Below are 20,176 nucleotides of genomic sequence, written 5' to 3'. Positions count from 1 at the left end.
TTTCGTGGTTCTGAGACAGATCAGTCTCCCTCAAGGAACTCTATGACTATATCAGATGGGGCTAGAGGAGCAGGGAGAGAAAAACCCAAAGGAAGACAGCACAGAGGATCTTAGAGAGTCGTCTAGCCTTCACTTGCTGTGTGGCCTCAGGAAAGAGACTTGCCCTCTCTGGGGCTGGATTGCCTCCCACAGGAAAGCAGCACGTGAACTCCATGACCTCTGGCTTGGAGGAGGATTAAATAACTAAATATTTACAAAGCACTTAAAACAGTACCTGGCAGATAGCTGGCACTGCCCAAGTGCTTCTTCAATACAGAAAATCCCTTACTCCTGTTTTTCTATCTGCCCATTTGCTTACATATTATATTGCATGTGAATACCCACATACGTCTATAACATGCCATGTGTAAGACCTCCGCTGTTTCCGGCAGAGGTGTTGGAGTTGTGTGTGTGCTGTCCTGACGGTTACAGGCCCATGTGTGACCGTGGAGCACTTGAAATGTGGCAAGTGCAACTTCAGGAATTGAATATTCCTTTAACTTTGAATAGCCACAAGCATGTTCTCACACACATCATGCTTCAATTGTTCTTTTCCTTTTAATAGCACTTCATGGCTATCTTTCCATGTCATTATATTATGACCTACCTTAGCATTTGTGATGGCAACTTAACTATGCCAATTAAGGGTTTAGTCTCAAAAGGAGAACAGCTGGGTTTAAGGGCCCAGTAATCCTTAGCCAGCCTTGCTCTGTGACTCGTACCCCCACCCCCCCCCCCCCCCCCAGTTCATAAACAGCAGAGCAAAAAAGGAGTCCAGGATCACAAAGCTCACAGCTTTCACGGGTGAGGAGCCATGTGTCTGCCCCACTGAGGCTGCACTCAACCCTGGCATCAACCATAACTCTGTCATTCACTCACTATGGCAGACAGAAAAAAAAAGATGTGATGAAGTTCAGGGTCCAGGTGGCAACCCTGTAGATCATTATTAGGAAGATGCAGGGTCCACAGCCATGCCTTAGTGAATAAAGCTGCCACTTCCAGTACCAGCAGCCCATATGGGCAGTTTGAGTCTTGCCTGCTCCACTTACGATCCCTCTCCCTGCTAATGCAACTGGGAGAGCAGTGGGAGATAGTCCACATGCTTGGGCCCACTGCATCCTCATGAAAGATTCAGAAGCTCCTGTCACCTTGCTCCCAGCTCCAATGTGGCCATTTACAGAGTAAACCAATGGATGAAATACCTCCCTCCATCTCCTGCATAACTCTGCTTCTCAAATAAATAAATCTTTTATTTTAGAAAAATAAATAAAGGAGATGCAGAAGATCAGACACAGAGAGGAGATACAGCCACACATGGAGGAGAAGGGATGTGAAGATAGAGCAGAGGCCAGCCACCATCCGAAGCCACCAGAAGCTCAGAGAGGAGAAAACACACGGTCTCCTGGAGCCTCTGGAGGGAGGACAGCCATGTCCAAACCTTGGCTCCAAACCTGTATGAATACGTTTCTGTCATTTTAAGTGAAAGCCACAGAGATTATTCAATTTGTTATTGTGGCCACACAGAACTAATACATTTTCCGTGCAGTTTTGATAGACTCTGAACTACAGTTTCCAAGTCTGAAAAGAAGGAATAGAACATCACTAAGGAGAGATGCGACGTGACAACCTGAGAGATTTTCTGCGAAGCACTTGACATGGCTCCTGGAACTATCTAGGTGCTTCAGTTTTGATTGCAGGAAAAGGACTAGGAGCTGGGCTGGTATCACCTCCATTGGCACCCTGGGAAGGTGACTTAGCATAGTAGGCTTAGTAACAAAAACAAATGCAGCTGATAACTGTCTATCCTCAATGAGTGCCTGATAGATGCTACATATGCTACATAGCGCCTCTTTTTATTGGTGCCACCACTAACCCCTGTTCCTTGAAGATGCCCTAACATGACACCACAGCCTGAGTCTCTGCTACAAGAGTTTATTTTCTCACAGTTCTGCAGAATGCATGTCCAAGATTTGGGGTTGGAAGGTTTGATTTCTCTTGAGACCTCCCTGCTTAGTATACAGAGGGCCACCTTCTCACAGAACCTTCACATAGTCTGCCCTTGACTTATAGTTGATGCCACTGACATGTCTCTTAGGGATCCAGATCTCAGCCTTTTCCCTTTTAAATGTTTATTTGCTTATTTACTTGAAATACAAGGTTACAGAGAGAGAGCGAGGGACCAAGAGACAAAACTTCCATCTTCTAGTTCACTCTCAAAAAATGACTGGGCCTGGGCTAGGCTGAAGACAGGAGCCTACAATTCTATCACATCTATATGGGTGGCAGGGCCGAAGCACTTGAGCCACCTTCTGCTTTCTCAGGTGTGTTAACAGAGACATGGATCAGAAGCAGAGCTGCCAGAACTCCCACATGAGATGCAGGTGTTGTAGTGATGAGGTTTAAGCCATTACACTGCAATGTCAGGTCCCCAAACATCCTATTATAGAAGCACCATTCACATTGGATTGGGGGCCAACCTGATGGTCTTGTTTTAGCTTAACCAACCTTTTCTTCACTTCCTTATTGATTTTATTTCAAAAGTAGAGAAACAGAGATTTCCCATTTTCTGTTCCATTCTCTAAAATGCCCTCAATGGACGAGGACAAAGCCAAGAGCCAGGAACTCAATGCAGATCTTCCATGTGGGTGTCAGGGGCCTTCCTACTTGAGGCAACACTGCTGTCTCCAGGGGTGTACACTTAAAGGAAGCCAGATTCAGAAGCCAGAGTCAGAATTCAAACTAGGTCCTTCTTTTTGGGATGCCCATGTCTCAAGGCTCAGCTAAGTGCCTGCCCCTCCATCACCTCTTGGAAGGACCTGTCTCCAAACAGAGTGACATCCTCAGGTCCTGGGATTTAGGGCTTTAAAATAATAATGTCCATAACCACCACCCCCTTGTCCTCCTCCTCACTATCACAGGAAGTTCCATGACTCGTATCTCTTGAGTTCCACAACTGTGGAGTATGGGTCACTGTTCTTTTCTGAAGCATCAAGACCATTTACATTTAGAGAAGTTACCTTTCCAAACAGATTTAAAAAGCGACCTCTGGGGCTGGACGGCTAACAAGCAGTTCTCTGGAGAGCTGGGGTCTCCGACCCTGAGGCATCCATACATTGTTACAGGGTTTCTGGAAAGTGGTGACAGCCTAGCTCTGAGACTCAGCTACCACGAGATTCCTTGAAAACCTCTGTGCCCAGAAGCCTTTTTGATAGAAAGAAAGTGTTGTGTGGCTTTCTCTCCTCATAGCAGCCAATGCCAGGGCTCAAGAACAAAGGCCCTACAATGCCTGCCAGCCCAGTGAGTGGAAAAGATGGCCCACTAGGTGGAAAATGCAAATTAATTCCACTAAGGCTCTACCTTTGACCCTGAAAAAGGAAGTCACATCACGCACGTCAACCTAAAATATAGAAGTGGGTGGCTAATAATGATTGTGGCTTCCAGGAAAAAGCCATTTTGAGTGCAAATATCAGAGACGCTAAAGACAACTGAGCCACACTGTCTGCTGGGAGAAACCAGTCCCCAGGGAAGTGAGATAGATGGAGCCTGCTGCCACAGAACCCACAGAAGAGTCTGCAATCAGAGGGGCCAGCCTGGACTCCTTCCCTGGGGTCATGAATACAGAAATAAAGACTCTCTGTCCTTCCAGAAATGTATGTGTTAGTTAATGCAACAGATCTACCCTCTGATTCCAACCAGAACGATCCTTCTCACGATGACAAAGATGCTTAAGATAGACCAAAGTGGGGAATGTGCTTCCCATAAATGAAATAAGAGTCCATAAATGAAATAAGAGTCTATCCGACACATCACGTTCTGGGGAAACACACCTATGACAGGTGCACTCATGTCTGCTATATCAAAGGATGTGGTGTTTCCTACTACAGCTAGCACTTAGAATGCTTAAAAGCAATCTACGTGACCACACAGAAGAAGGTGCTGCCACCATCCCTCACACAGAAGGACATGCAGATGTCAAGTGTCTAACTTATCTAAGGCCACACAGCTGTGGAAGGAGCTGCTGGGGCGAGTGCCTGACCAGTCCACAGTGCTCAATGTTTCAGTGCCTCCAGCAACATGTGAAACCCACAGAGCCATCTGGTCTGGTTCCACCTGGGCAACCACAGGTGGGAGTCAAAATTATAAATCTATAGCAGGCTAATATTGAAGTTGATAAGCTCATATATGTCCTATGAATGATGTTATAAATACCCCAGTGGCCCTTAGCAGATTTTCCAATGTTTCCCCAAACCCCAGCCTTACACCCTCACCTCCCACCACTGCACAGCAACTCACTAAGGCTGCATTCATTTTCTCTACCACCACCTGGTCTTCCTGCTCCCTGGATCTTTGGAGATTCTGCACCCTCTGCAGGAAACACTCCCCGCCGCCCCCCCAACACACACACTCTTTCTCACCCTCCTTGAGCCACTTGCTCAGAGAGACCCTCCTTGCCTCTACCCCTGGACTACTTCCCACCTCCCAAGGACACCTTTCCCAACTTCTTTTATCACAGTGTACCTCAATTAATAGCAAAATTGTCAAAGTTTTTGAGAGGTTCATGCGGGCATGCCTATCGTGTTGTCAGGTGCACTCCAGGACTGGCTATAGTGTGCGGGTGACTGGAATCCCACGGTATTCACTTAACAGACGAATGAGTCCACTACACCAAGGACACACAGGGACAGACAAGCAAGTATCAATAGAAATACTGACACCCAAAACAACACCAAGCTTTCCCAGCTTTCAACGGCACAGTGTTGAAATCTGCGCTGCCTGGGTTCAATTCCAGATTATTAGCTGGATGACCTGGATGAATTTCTCACACTCTCTGAATCAGTTTCCTTGTCTGTCACGTGAACACAACACTTAGCTCCTACTTCTTTTTTTTTTTTTTAACTTTTTGCGCTTGTTTAGCTTTGCTTTGTTTTTTTTTTTTTTTTCCAGATTTAGTTCATTTGTATTATTGGAAAAGCAGATATACAAAAGAGAAGGAAAGATGGAAAGGTCTTCTATCCACTGGTTTTCTCCCTAAGTGGCCACAACAACTGGAGCTGAGCCCATCCAAAGTCAGAAGCCAGGAGCTTCTTCCAGGTCCCCCACACGGGTGCAGGATCCAAGGCCTTGGGCTGTCATCTAGTAGTTTCCCAGGCCACATGCAGGGAGCTGGATGGGAAGTGGCCAGCCAGGACATGAACCAGAACCCATATGAGATCCTGGAAGATGCAAGGCAAGGATTTAGCTATTAGGCTATTGTGTTGGGCCCTAGCTCCTAGTTGTTAAGATTAAAGATGAGATAGCTTGACCATGGATTGGCCCACAGTGAGAAACCAAAATGTTGTAGCTAATTTTTGTGTTTTTCCATGGCACTGCGTTCTTCACAAAGCCATTTTGGTCTCATGGCAGGTGTCCAGGTAAGGGGACAGGGCTAACCACCCATACTGCTAGAGGAAGAGCAGTCTAAGAAGACTGTCACATGGGGAAACTGGACAAGAGCTGCCAAAATTGACAAAGATCACACCCTCCGACCCAGCAGTTCTACTTCCAGGAATTTTACTCCAATCATGTCAAGTGGCTTATGCAACAGAGTTTTGCCTGTAGCCTTCATTGTAACAGTGACAAGTTGGAAATAACCTAAACTCTCAGCCACTAGTTGTGTCATCCAGGAGGCCCACACACTGGAATATTTTACAGCTCCAAGAAAGAAGGAGAAAGTTCTTTGTGGACCAACTGGGTGCTCTCCAGGGGATATTTTGAACGCAAAAACACAGAACTAGGTGTGTAGTATGCTTCCATCTACATAAGAAAGTTGTAAGAAAGTGCTGACATGTTTCACTGCATGTGCATAAAGTATTATTGAAAGGTTAAAACTGAAAGTGAATGCACTGGGTTTCTCCTAGGTGGAGAGCCCTCCCAAACCTTTTGAGCTGTGTTCTTGTTATTGTATATTCGTTTGCTTAAATATTTATTTTATTTATTTGGAAGGTAGAGTTACAGAGAGTGAGAGAGGGAGAATGCACTCTTCCATTCACTGGCTCTCTCCCCAGCAACAGCTGGGACTGGGCCAGGCTGAAGCAGGGAGCCTCTCATATAGGTGGTACACACTCAACTACTCGGCCATCTTACTGTCCACAAGGTGCATTTGCAGGACAAAAAGATGCACATTCTTTCTGGTCTTCCAGCCTTGGTTAGTTGGATTTGCCAATATGGGTGCATCCATTTATATAAGTTAGATAATATTGACTCCCCTGGCCTTCTCCCACACTAGTCAAAGAACTTGTGCCCCTGGCAAAAAATAAAAATTTAAAACAAAACACACAAAAAAATAAACACCAAAGGTTATTTGATGGGTTAGTCATTCAACTTTTAGAAGTCTGGCACCCTGGGCCTGGCAGAGTGGCCTAGCAGCTAAAGTCCTTGCCTTGAACGTGCTCGGATCCCATATGGGCACCGGTTCTAATCCCGGCAGCTCCACTTCCCATCCAGCTCCCTGCTTGTGGCCTGGGAAAGCAGTCGAGGATGGCCCAAAGCTTTGAGACCCTGTACCCACGTGGGATACACGGAAGAAGTTCCTGGATCCTGGCTTCGGATCGGCATAGCATCAGCCATTGCGCTCACTTGGGGAGTGAATCATTGGATGGAAGATCTTCCTCTCTGTCTCTTTTCCTCTCTGTATATCTGACTTTACAATAAATAAATGAATCTTAAAAAAAAAAAAAAAAAAGAAGTCTGGCACCCAAATCTGACTTTTGAACCCTAGTCAGTGTTCTATCAATTACAATTCACTCCTCATTTGTTCATTCAACGCAAATGTATTTAAACAGATATTACATATCAGGACAAATGGGCCAGTAATTAAACATCAGTTGGGAAAAAGGCTGAAAGGAAAAAACTAGGGTGTTTTTTTTGCTTTTTTAAATTGTGTGTTTGTTGTTTACCACATCACAAGCGGCAGAAAGGGGCAGAGCGTGCGCTCTCACGGTAAGCAAGGCTGGTGTATAAGGAGAGTAAGTCTGTCCTTTTGGCAATACCTGTTTAACTGAAAAAAGACAGCCCTCACTTCATCCAGTCTCCTTTTTTGCCATCTAAGAACACAAATTTTTCAATTTTGCTAGGTCTGCTTTTTCCCAAGAGAAACCAAAAATCTGGATACTTAAGGTTATGAAATCACCTGATTCATGAGTATTGATAAGTAACTTATCAAGCAGACCAGTCAATCAGCATTTTTAAGCCTGCTCTTAGAGGTTGCGACCTTTATTGTGCCCTGTACCAGCCATGACCTTGGCTTTGCAGCTCTTCTCACAGCCACAGCCAGGTACAACTTATACCTGCACTCGTGATTCCCTTTAACACAGTAGCCATACTTTCAAACCCTACCCCAAGAACTGTGCCCGCTGGGCACCTTAGAAAAACTGAGTAGGGACTTAGAACCTAACAAAGCACAGATCCAGCTCATGTTTCAATTTCTGCCTACCACAACATCTGATTGTTCATCCCCCCTACAGTTCTTAAATTTATTTATTGAGAGGCACACATAAAGAGAGAAAGAAAAAGATGCTCCTATCCAGTTCTTCATCCCCTAAATGCTGGCAAACATGGTGGTGATGCCAAGGCCAGAAGCTGGGAACTCAATCCAGGACTCCCATAGGAATGGCTCTGGCCGAGCTAACTGGGTCGTCACTGCTGCCTTCCAGAGCACATGTCAACAGGAGGCTGGACTCAGAAACTGGGGATGGAACTTGAAACCAGACATTGTGATACAGGACACAGACATCTCCACTGGCATCTGAGCTGCCAGGTGAAGTACCTGCCCCCACTTTCCACACCCTTAACTAAGCAGCTCCCTGTCTTATCACACTCTCGGCCATCACTGATTATTCCATGGTACCACAAGCACTCCCTTGCATTACACACACACACACAGCCTGAGAGAAGCACAGAGGAACCAGCAGCACTCAAGATATTACTAAGGCAAGCACAGTGAGCCGATGTAGGAAACAACATCTGGATTCCACTGAATGGAAACCAGGTCAGCAGAGTTTTTGAAAACATTAGGTTCACTTTGTCAAATTAATGGCTACCATGGTTCTATTATCATTGCTACCACTGGTTGGAATATCAGTAGTAATTTCCTATCCAAGGCTGCTAAGATGGCTAGGACAGTGCTAAGACTCTTACATCTATTTTCTTAGTTCGTTTCCCCTAAAACCTAATGGGGTAGGCTTTATTATTCCCACTGTACAGATAAAGAAACAGATGCACCCAAGATCAGAAGAGGTTCCAAGAACTAAACCCGATGTGCGTCCAGAGCCTGGACTCTCAAAAGCTACTGTCAGATACTCACACAAAGCCAAGAGACTGAACACCACTCCCATCCCTTCACAAGCACCACCACTGTCCTCCTCTGCCTGCCCAAGCAGCAAGCTCCTTGTCCTGTACAGAAAGCAAGTCTCCTTTCTTCACGGCACTCTCCAAGCAAGCTGAAGTCAACAAACCATCGTGTCTGCTTACTTTTCTGGCTAACCCTGATGAAAGAAAAATTTCCCTTTTTTAAAAGACTTATTTACTTTTATTGGAAAGGCAGATTTACAGAGTGAAGGAGACACAGAGAGGAAGAGCTTCCATCCACTGGCTCACTGCCCACATGGCCACGATGACTGAAGCTGAGCTGATCTGAAGCCAGGAGCCAGGAGCTTCCTCTGGGTCCTCCTGGCAGGGGTGCAGGGTCCCAAGACTTTGAGTCATTCTCCACTGCCCTCCCAGGCCACGAGCAGGGAACTGGATGGGAAGTAGAACAACTGGAATAGAAATTGGTGCCCATATGGGATGCCGGCACATTCAAGGAGAAGATTTAACCATTAGGCTACCAGGCCGGGTCCTAAAGGAACGTTTTCTTTAGGTTTTATCCTTGCATTTCTTGCTCACTGCTGTATGGTGATGTTGAGCACAGTGTGGGGTGCTTAAGTGACACTCAATTAGTATTTTTAAATGATGGATGATAAAAGGACTTCCATGCCCCCCAGGAAAAGTGACCTTCCCATTTTTGAGAGATCAGAAAGTTTTCACTGCCGACTGAAGTCAGGTTTGTCTACACATGACTGCACATATGGCCTGTGCCACATGGGCCAGGAAGCCTGGGTGTGCTTGCCTGCCAGTGGGCCTACAAGGCTGGCTGACAGAGGTGCAGGCTGCACAAGCCAACTCACTTGATCAGGGACAATTCTACTACTTGCTGTCCAGGGATGAACACTGGAGTCTACAAACAAGATAATGAAAGGGGTCAAGTGTGGGCTATGATAAAAGTCACAACAGGAAGCGTGGGGCAATTTTAGCAGGGCTCCTTGGGAAAATTGAATACAGATGGAGGAGCGTGGGAATTCAAATGTGCACACAATAATTAATATTAGCACAAACAGGATGCAAGCTCCAGTGTTTATCACTGCTTACCAGAACACTGACATTTTAGTTTCACCTAGAATAATTGTATCAGCACCTCAACGTGACTCTCAAATCGCTGTGTCATCACCAGAAAAATCGCCTCCTTTGGGAGAAGTAAAGCTGTGGAAAAACAGCCATACTTCTTATTTATTCATCTAGAAGCCCCACATTACGAATCAAGCATCTTGTAGTGTGACTTGTTTGGGTGTGGTCCATGATGCCATCCTGAGCGCTCCTCAAGTGTCTGCCATGTGATAAGCTAAGGAGTCTAGACACAACCGGTAGCCAAGACTGACCACAGCAAGAGCAATTACGTTTCTCACGTCATTTATAAAACCTTAGTGGGTAAGATGGCAGACAGGAGCTCCTGTCTGCAAGCCAACCAGAATTTCAAGTGTGAGAAAATGTGCTCTAGAGTAAAATAGGGTGCTTGTTAAAAATTGGCTTGACCCCTCTCATTGCATAAATAAGATGAAATGTTTTTTTCATAAGAAATAGCGACAAAGGGAAAGGTGTCAGGTATACAGAGCGTGGAGGAGTAGGTTAGGAAACTGGCAAGGAAGAGAGGATATGATAGATTCATGCAAGTCGTGTGTTTCCATTCAAGTGTACTAAACTAAAAAAGATCCACTGTGAATCAGGATTTGAGTTAAGGAAGCAATAAGCAAGGAAAGGGGAGGGGAAGAACAAAAGAGACATCAGGGTCTCCAAAGAAACATCCACAAGGAAGACTAGGAACTCAGCTAGGTACCTGCCTCATGCTGCTGCTGCCTTGTATCACTGAAGATGCTGGGGCAGGATAGAGGCAGAACAGTTAAACCATATTCTAGTTACAATTCAGTGCTAACAAACAAGTTACTGAAAAACAGGGGTTCTCCAAGTCCATGTTCATTGTTCTAAAGAACAAAGGTACTAGACATTAGAAAGGAAATTCTAATAGGGGAAAGCTAACTTGCATAAGGAAGACCAATAAACATCCAAGGCCTACACAAAGTCTTCTCTTCTTCTTCTTGGTCTTATGTAAAAGACCAAGGTCGGGTGAAATTCCAGTGTAACAAGTATCTAGTGAGCACCTAACATTGTGGCCACAAAGATGAGCCAGGCATGACACCTTCTGATAATAGTAATCACTTTTTTTTAGATTTATTTATTATTTTTATTGCAAAGTCAGATATATAGAGAATAGGAGGGACAGAAAGGAAGATCTTCCATCTGATGATTCACGCCCCAAATGACCGTAAAGGCCGGAGCTGAGCCAATCCGAAGCCAGGAGCTTCTTCTCGGTTTCCCACACAGGTGCAGGATCCCAAAACTTTGGGCCATCCTTGATTGCTTGATCAGGCCACAAGCAAGGAGTGGGATGGGAAGCAAGACAGCCGGGATTAGAACCAGTGCCTATATAGGATCCTGGTGTGTTCAAGGCAAGGACTTTAGCCACTAGGGTATCATGCCAGGCCCAATAATAATTATTTTTAAAAGAGAATAGTAATTGATCACAATTGTATAATGATAGAGAGGTGAAAAGAAGCAATAACAGGAGCCAGCGCAGTAACTAAACAGGCTCATCCTCCTCCCGCAGTGCCGGCACTGGACTCCAGTTCTAATTACAGCTATTTCATTTCCATTCCAGCTCCCTGCTAATGGCCTCTGAAAGCAGCCAAGAAAGGCTCAAGTCCTTGGACCCCTGCACCCACACGGAAAACCTGGAAGAAATTCCTAACTCCTAGAACAGCTCAGCTCTGGCTGTTATGGCCATTTGGGGACTGAACCCCCAGATGGAAGTTCTTTCTGTAAATTTGCCTTTCCAATAAAAACAATTCTTTTTTTGTTAAAGGTGCACTTTAAGGTCATTATTAAGCAAAAGTTGAGCACTAGAATACCAAGATACTCAATGTAATATCCAAAACAGCCAAGTGACTAATGAGTGGGTAGCATATACAGCATGGATACTCTAGGCAAAGGGACATGTTCTGGGTGGATTGGAGCAGATGGCATATTTCAGCATGCTACCCAGAATGGCGTGTAAGTTAAAACTTGCCTGTTGTTTCTGTCTGGAAGTACTCATTTAGCATTTGTAGACTGTACTGAGTCCAGATCATGAAAACCACGAATAAGTCAGGATTCCTGTTTACATACATTCCTGCACCTTCTTCTAGTGCTTCTGACATGTTAAGCCTTTCTAGACATCTTCCAGGTGATCTGATATACAACATTCTATATCAATATACAGTGTTCAGCATATCAATGTTCTCATCCATGGGTGATTTTGCCCCCATGCTCCAAGAAGACAGCAAGCCTGAAGACATTTTTGGCAGCCACCACTGTCTGGGGGAGAAGGTGAAGAAAGCTGGACGTCTCTGGTGAGGAGAGGCCAGAGACACATTCCCACAGTGCACAAGACAGCCTCACCACAAAGACGCCAAACCCAAAATGCCAAGGTTTAAGAAACTACAAGACTTCAGTGCCTGGGAACTCACACTGAGGCCTGGGAGTCACAGCAGCACCACCATCTGAGAGCCTGCTAGAAGCAGGGACCCAGCCAAGGCCCACTGGAACAGACTGTGATCAAACTACATCTCACGGCCACCTATGCTACCCTGAGTAAAATGGCTTTGCATCATGCTTTTCTGGCCCTCACAGAAACTTAGGGCACAGAGGACCCTCCGTCAGTGGTTGGCCAGATGCACTACTGTGTCCAGTCAGGAAAACAGAAGGCCTGAGCAATCAAGTGGCTTTTCTCCGGCCACACAGCTCGTTCTGGGCACAGCTGAGAGCAGATCCCCAACGCCAATCCCCTGATTCTTGGTGGGTTCCCAGGTTCCAGTGGAGACAAAACCTGGGCTCCTTCAATCCCTCTGCCTTTCTGACAAGGTGCTACCAGCCTCTAGAACTGGGAAAGTGGCTTGAGGACTTCTCCTGGCCTAAAGTTATCTTAACCCTGCCAAGGATCAGGGTGTTTATCCAGTAATTCTGCCTCCAGATATTGTATGAGGACAATGGCCATGGCCTACCCGCCCCCCAACACCCTGAGGATAGCATCCAGCAGCAGTATAGCAGCCAGCAGTGCGGTCTCCCCAAGACAGCTGGGACAGAGCCAGTTCCCAAGGAGTGTTGAGAATTACACCATGAACGTCAATGGATTTAGAGCACGGATTTATACCATTGAGGTCACAGGCAGGTTATGACAGGGCTTGAGGCAGCTCAGTACAGACCATTACAGACACACCTCGCAACCAAGGCAAGGAGGAAAGAAAAAAAAAAGCCAATAGTTATTTGAAATGACTTGTCCTTGGGAAGGAGATAATAAAAGATTCCTTTACCTCTTTCTTCAGCTTCACCTCAAGCTGACACACACACCACTAGTTCCACACCAGCAGAACACAAAGCAATCTATGAATCCTACTCCTTGCTTCTTAGAAACTCAATAGCTGGTGCTGGTGCTGTGGCAAAGCATGTAAGGCTGTTGCCTGTGATGCCAACATCCACATAGGCTCCGCGTCAAGTCCTAGCTGTGCCACTCTCCAGCTCCCCGCTAATGCACCTGGGAAAGCAACAGAAGATGACCCAAATGCTTGCTTGCTTGTACCCCTGCACCCACTTGGGAAACTCAGCTGAAGCTCCTGGTTCCTGGCTGTAGACCAGCACAGCTCCAACCACTGCAGCCATTTGGGCAGTGAACTAGCAAATGGAAGACTTTTCTCTCTCTCTCCCTCTCTTTTTCTTCCTTTGAAATGAAATAAATATTTGAAAGAAAGAACAGAAGGAAGGAAGAGAGAACTAGAAGGAGAGAGAAAGAGAGAGAAGGAAGAGAAGCAGGACAAAATGGAGGAAGTAAGGAAGGGAGGGAAGGAGGAAGGAAGGAGGGAGGGAAGGAAGAAAGGAGGGAAGGGAGGAAGGAAGGAAGGAGGGAAGGAAGGAAGGAGGGAAGAGAGGAAGGAAGGAAGGAAGGAGGGAAGGAAGGAAGGGAGGGAGGGAGGAAGGAAGGAAGGAAGGAAGGAAGGAAGGAAGGAAGGAAGGAAGGAAGGAAGGAAGGAAGGAAGGAAGGAAGGAAGGAAGGAAGAAGAAAAGCCAAGTTATCTGAAATGACTTCAACAAAACTCAGGGCTTAGCTTGTGTGGAAAAGAACTCGCAAAGCTGGAGAAGGTTCTGTGGCCAAGTCAGTAAGGAGAGAAGTGAGAAAAGGGAGGTATGGTTCACCTGTGGCAACGAGAAAAGTGAAACCTGAACACCAATGTGTGCAAAAGAGAAACTGGACCCTGACATCTCACAAACGAGAGGAGGGAAGGAGAAGGAAAGCCGAGAGAAAAATCCACAAGTAAATACTTAATTTTATACAACACAGAACTGCATGCAATGTAAATGGCACAAAGGGTTAGGGTAGGCTGTGTGGACAGTGTGTGCGCAATGGCAGGAGGCAGGGACTGCAATGGACACTACCCAGGTCTTCCCATAGGCCTCTGCCAAAAGAGGAACAGAGAGAGAAAGGTTTGGGTGAGCTCCACCATCCTCCTAACCCCCTCAGGGCTAACTCACTTCAAAGTAGGTCTCCTGAGGCTGACACAGCCAGCCGACCCTGGCCATGAGCTTCTGCTCTTTGTGAAGCCAGGACATCAGGATAACATTTATTATTCGATTACAGAAATATAACATTTTACAAAGGATGGGGAGGGGGCAGAGTATTCTCCACACATTTTGAAGAAAACATAAAAGCCTCTAAAATCCCAGAATACGTTACAGCTAGAAACATAGTCAGTTGGGGGGAAGAAAAAGCTTAAATTTAATAGACCGTTTAAATTCCTAGTTGATGGTAATTAGAGAGCAAGCAGTATTTCTTTAAAGGCTTCTAGACAGAACTTAATCCAATTTAGGTAATCACTAACCTTTGCTTTTTATTCTCTTTCTCCTTCCCCTAAATGAAATCCAAGGGTGATCTACAAAGGCCATAAACTGGCAAAGCATAAGAAAAGAATATTTAAAGAGAGAGATCGAGTGACTCTTGCCTCAAAGGGCCAAGTCCAATTAAAGTGGGAATGGTCTCACAGGCTCCCTAAATTCACATAGACTGTAAACCAGGACTGCATACTAGAAGGCCTCCTAGGGGGGAAGAAGCTACTGATTTCCCCACTTATCCACTCTGGGAAGCTCCCTCTGGCTGTCCTGGCCAGCTCTTTCTGCAACAGGACAGGCATCTTCTCCCAGGCCAGTGCTGCTTATTCCCTACACTGTGAGCATACAAAGGGCCTGACTCTGTTTCTCAGGAAGGGCTACTATCATCATTATCCAGACAGTCCCTCCAGTTCCCATTCTAGCATTGCCTTTTCTAATCCAGAAACTTCCATATGAGCTGCTAGGGACCTTTTGGGGGAATTTGGGACACTAGATCCTTCATAGAAAGCCTTCAAAAGTGAAGATTAGGGACTGGTGTGTGGCTTCATAGGCTAGTCCTCTACTTTATTGTGGCAGGATCACATATGGAGACGGGTGCCTGTCTCGGTTGTTCCATATCCAATCCAGTTTATGGCCTAGAAAAGCAGCACAGGAGGGCCCATGCCTTGCAAACTTGTACCCACATGGAAGACCCAGAAGAGGCCCCTGGCTCCCAATTTCAAAGAAGGCATTTCATTGCACATTTTGACATCTACTTTTTTCTTTTGAAATATTTATTTATTCATGATTTGACAGGCAGATTTACAGAGAGAAGAAACGACAGAGAAAAGGCCTTCCATCTAGTGGTTCACTCCCCAAATGGCTGCAACTGCCAGAGCTGAGCTGATTTTGTGGAAGGGCAATGGAAAATTAGTAGGCAGACAGACACATACACTCTGAAACATCATTAGGAGACAAGAAGTCCCGAAGAGGAAAAATAAAGGAGAAACCCACCAAATGCATACCGATTTCAATTCTCTACAGATAAATGACTTAAACATGGAACATAAATGAAATAATCGGACAAACTGAAGGGTGGGTACCAGCAGATTTTCACATCATGTGACAGTTTTTAAGAGACAACCTTGTTGCTTTTTTCAAGTGAGCCACTCCATAACATTTCAGAACATAAAAAAAAGTTATCAATTCAATTCACCATTAAATCAACAATCGAAGGGGAAGACACTGCCATCTCACAAATTTAGAATCCGTGCTCAGCTGCATCCCGGAGTGTGTGAGTCGAAGGACTGAAATTCTCTAAGCCTCAGTGGCCTCACCTGTATGATAGTGGCATCGATGGTGGCATCATCCCGACACTCCCATCAGTGTCTTGGTGAGGATTGCAGGAGGAGCTATCAAAGTCTCTAAAGGGCAAAGTTTAAGGCGTCACGGGACTCCCCAGAGAGGTGTGCACTCTCCCCTTTCATATGGAAGGGGAACATTGGGTAATGTTTCCGGATGAGGCACATTCCTCAAATCCCATCCACGGAGGAGGCTTTCAGCCCTCTGGACCTGAACGAAATGAGTTCCCACCCTTGAGAAAAAAGCCAGTCCAAACAAAGCTCTGAAAGGTTAGTTAGCCTGACTTTGTTTTACACACTGTTTGGTCCAGTTGTTACAAGCATCAATAAAACACTGAAAGAATGGTGGCTGGGGCTGAAGCACCAGCCAGCCTTGTGGACTGACCAAGCCCTGCTTTCTTCATCTGCAAGCCAGTTTCGACAGACATCTCTGAACTGCATCCTTGACCTGAAGCTCGAGCTCAAAAAGCACCTGTGCAGAGCAGGCAGACGCACACACCTTCCTAGCTCCTCACCGCCGCTAAATTTAAAATGTGGCTGCAAGAGTTGCTGCAAATTCCATTTCCCCTTCTGGCCAGTTGGCTGCTTCGTGTGCTCAGCAGCAGCGCCTTCCACCTGAGGGGCTCAACGCGGGGGCAATCTGCCCTGTGCAACGCAGGGAAATCTCATCATGCGAACTGCGGTGGTCCATATCACCACAAGGAGTTCAAAAACGAGTAAAATCCGTATCTACACCAGCGAGTGGTCCGGGCGGGAGTAGGGGAGGACACAGACGTTCCCCAGGCCCTGCTTTGGGCCTTAACTTGGGTCATCTACATTTGCACATCTCCTCTGGGCAACAACAGCTCAAGCCCGCCCAGGCAGGGATGTCCAGAGCTACCAGTCAGGATTTTTGTGTGCGGATCTCCGGAGCAGAGGGGAGTGCGGCTGAACCGTTGCGCGTGCGCATTCCGTCCGGTGGGGCGCATCGCAGGACTGTAATTGAAACCTTGCACACCGCAGAATCGCAGCAGCCTCTATAAATACTTGCTGCCTTTCTGCTGACAAACAAAACGTCGGATCCCGGCTCCGAGGGGGAAGAGGCGGTGGTTTGAGATAGAGTGCTAGGAGTGGGCAAGGCCGGGGAAAACCCCTCTCGCCAACCAGGGAAGGTATCCCCAAGCTGTTTCTGAAGCACAACTCAGAAAGCACAGTTTGGAGTGATCGCCCCGCCTCCCCGGCAGCAGCCCCCAGAGAATGATAAGGGGGGTGGGCTGGGAAGGAATTGTCCAAGCGGCCCACGTGGGGGCTCTGGAGCGCCCTCTTCCCCCAGTGAGCCGGCTCTGCGAGCACAGTAGGCGCGCACGGGAAAGCCTCACCAACCCCTGGAGAGGCCGCGAAAGATGAAACGGAAAGGGGATTCCGCCCGCGCAGGAGAGCGGTCCCAGGGCTTCCTCGCGTCCGGGTCTGCCCCGAGTTGCGCCCAGTGCGCCCTGGCCTCAGAGCCTGTACATCCAGCAGCGCGCGGGACAAAGCGGCTCCCTACCTCCTTCTCTTCCACGCCTCCCTCTAGAAAACCAGCGGATGGCCGGGAAAAGGCTGGGTATAGAGGACGGGTTCTCTGGGATTGCCACCCAGGCCCAAAAAGAACGAGAAAGACAAAAAGTAAACTTTCCTTTTTGATCTCCTGGCACGATCCACATCATCCTCCTTTCCACCCACACGGGACACTCGCCCACCGTAAACCGTCCACCAAGCTCACGGCTTGCCCTCCACAACGCCCCCGCCAGCCCGCCACACCAAGGTCTCGCTCTCCTGCCTGCAGCGTTGAACCCCGGGATCCTAAAACAAGATGCAGGGACCCTTCCAGGCTGCACCCCCAACCCCGGATAGGACGCTTGCCCCAGTCAGCCACTATGCGCCCCCTGATCGTGCCCGGAGATTAGCTTCTCCCTGGTGTGAATGGCTAAGCCCGCAACTCTGGCCCTCCCGGGGACTTCCCCACTCACACCCTTGGGGTCCCCGGCGTGAGTCACCTCGAGGCGCGCACACAAGCCACTCGCCTCCGTCCCACACTCCGCAGGCCCGGCAAAAAAAAAAAAAAAGTTTCCCGTTTTCCCGAGAAAGTTTTCTTACCGGAGAGAATCGAGAAACCTGCAGGGGCTGTGGCTGCCGCGCTCCGCCGCGCGCTCTCGCCCTCCCTGCGGTCCCAGCTCCGCGGGGCCCGGTTCAGCCTTAGTGCCTCTCCGGCGAAAGTCAGCAAATACTCGGGCCGCGGAACTCTTAGAGGCCGGCTGGTGACACGTTTCCCTCCTCTCTCAACTCACGGCCTCCTCCCCCTCCCGCCGTTTCTGTCCCAACCACTTCGCGGTAGTTTCTCTCCAAGGTCCCTCACTCCACTTCACCCCCAACACTCACCTCCGCCCCTGCCGCCGCTCTCACCCGGCAGCGGCGAGAGGGAGAGGGCCCCTGCACTTGCGTCCAGTGCAACAATATCAGGAAATCCAAGTTCTTTGACTGAAAAGGTCGAGGAGGATGCAGCAGGTCAAGGGAGCTGCGTGCCGCGTTGGTTTCAAAAGAGACGAGCTCTGTCCTCCGCCCTCCCGTCCCCCACCCCCCCCCCCCACCTCCCTGACCCCAAGACGGGAAACTGCCAACAAGCCAAGAGCTGATTCTGCGTCTTGGACCGGCAGAGTAAAAGACTAGACTTGAAGTTTTTTTGTTTTCCTTAAGCAACAATATGCCAATTCCAGAAGGTGTTTCGAGTGCATTCATAGAAATGTAATTCAAGCGAAATCAGCCTCTGCCTCGGATTTCCAAAACTGTTTTGAAGCTCCTAACTTCTCTTTAGACTGCTGCTTTAATGAATTAGAGGGAGTTTTTTTTTTTCACCCCAAAGTTTGAAACCACAGAAAGCCAACCAAACATTAAAAACAATGTAAAATTATTTTGAAGGCTGTTTCTTGGGCGGGGTTGGGGGGAGAGCAGGTGTTGAGAATTTGATGCAGCTGTTTGTAAGAGTCGCTGGCTTGCATAATTTCATCCTATGGTTGAGCAGGAAATAACTTTTTAAAAGGCTGCACGCTTACATATCACACATTGGCTTGGAAACCACAGCGACATTTGTTAAAGAAAAATACACGTAAGGGCACTTGAAAAGTGCATAAAAAGTCACATTAAAAGATAAGCGTATTAGCCTATCAGGTTGCAAAAATATTTTTAAATCCACACACATGAAGGGTCCTCAAAAAGCTTGTAGAAACGAATATTATGAAAAAAAATTATGCATGGATTTCATACATTTTTGCACTAAACTATTTTATCTTTTAATACCATCTTCCACCAACTTTTTAAAAGTACTCAAGTATGTGTCTTTTTATGCCAAAAGGAAGTACAATTCGTTTTTATTTTGGACACCGTGGGTGTCTCATTTATCCCATGACATTAGATAAAAGGAAAGGCTTCTCCACAGAAAACCCCAGGAGAGGAAAGACTTTAAATGTTACCATCCTAGGAGTCACAGACAATGGGAGGCACGGGCCCTGCGTCAAAGCAGCTGTCCAAGGGAAGAGCCAAAGCCTGGAGCCAGAGACTGCCACCCCCTCTTCCTCACCCGCTCCTGCATTATCCACCATACTCCACTTCACTATGCCTTGGTTGACTCTGCAGCAGATGCAGACACAAGTCGCCAGGACTTGGAATTGCTATGAGGATTTTTTAAAACGACCAGCTGATGGGGTGATAGACTGTACCGGGCCCTGTACTTGCAAGTACACACTAGAATCTGGTCTGGGATCACCTCAGACAAAGTTTCTGTGGGGATCTCCCTCACTCGAACTGCCTGATTCAGAACCCTAACCAGGAAGAGAAGTGCTGGTTTCCATGGTCAGTCTTGGAATGCAAGTGCCAGAGCCTCTTAAGAGGCTCAGACGGAGCAGTGGAGAGCATAACCAGCTGCACATGGAGGATATGGCGGTCTATCGGAACCTGCAGAGGTTACCTGGCACCACAACAGAGGAAGGAACAAATGAATCAACTACCCCAGCCATATGTTGGCAGTGAAAGACTGGGCTAACGGAGACTCTAAGGTGGAATGTGTCAATCAGTGGATTCCGCAGCGACCTCATCGTGCTTGGAATGGTGAGATTGGCAGCAATTCAGAACTGTTGAACTGTCAAAACCACTTGAGCAAGACCCTCGGAGCATGCCCCACATCAGGGACCTGCGATGGGTGGGAGACTGGGTGGGGCTTCTCCCTTTATCTCCTCCTTTACCCCAGATACAGAAAAAAAAGAAAATGTGGGGCCTGGCAGAGTGGCCTAGCGGCTAAAGTCCTCGCCTTGAATGCGCTGGGATCCCATATGGATGCTGGTTCTAATCCTGGCAGCTTCACTTCCCATCCAGTTCCCTGCTTGTGGCCTGGGAAAGCAGTCGAGGATGGCCCAAAGCTTTGGGACCCTGCACCCGCGTGGGAGACCCGGAAGAAGTTCATGGAT

General features: G+C 47.3%; 1 protein-coding gene across 4 annotated transcripts in view; it reads right to left on the bottom strand.

Annotated features, from left to right (window-relative positions):
• Window positions 1-18,266, bottom strand: part of PRR5L (proline rich 5 like) — a 73,383-nt gene extending 55,117 nt beyond the window's left edge. For 3 of the 4 annotated variants that reach the window (XM_040980117.1, XM_040980120.1, XM_040980119.1), the window contains exon 1: window positions 18,099-18,266. The gene's annotated coding sequence lies outside the window, so the exon portion shown is untranslated. Of the gene's footprint in view, window positions 1-17,816; window positions 17,949-18,098 lie in introns of those variants that run through there. The other variant, XM_040980118.1, reaches the window with a different exon arrangement.
• Window positions 18,267-20,176: the final 1,910 nt, after the last annotated feature.

This window comes from Ochotona curzoniae, unplaced genomic scaffold, assembly GCF_017591425.1.
Source record: "Ochotona curzoniae isolate NIBS_2020 unplaced genomic scaffold, NIBS_Ocur_1.0 contig_3432, whole genome shotgun sequence".
Lineage (NCBI taxonomy): Eukaryota > Metazoa > Chordata > Mammalia > Lagomorpha > Ochotonidae > Ochotona > Ochotona curzoniae.
The sequence above is the reverse complement of the archived record's forward strand: the minus strand, read 5'-3'. Positions and strand labels throughout refer to the sequence as shown.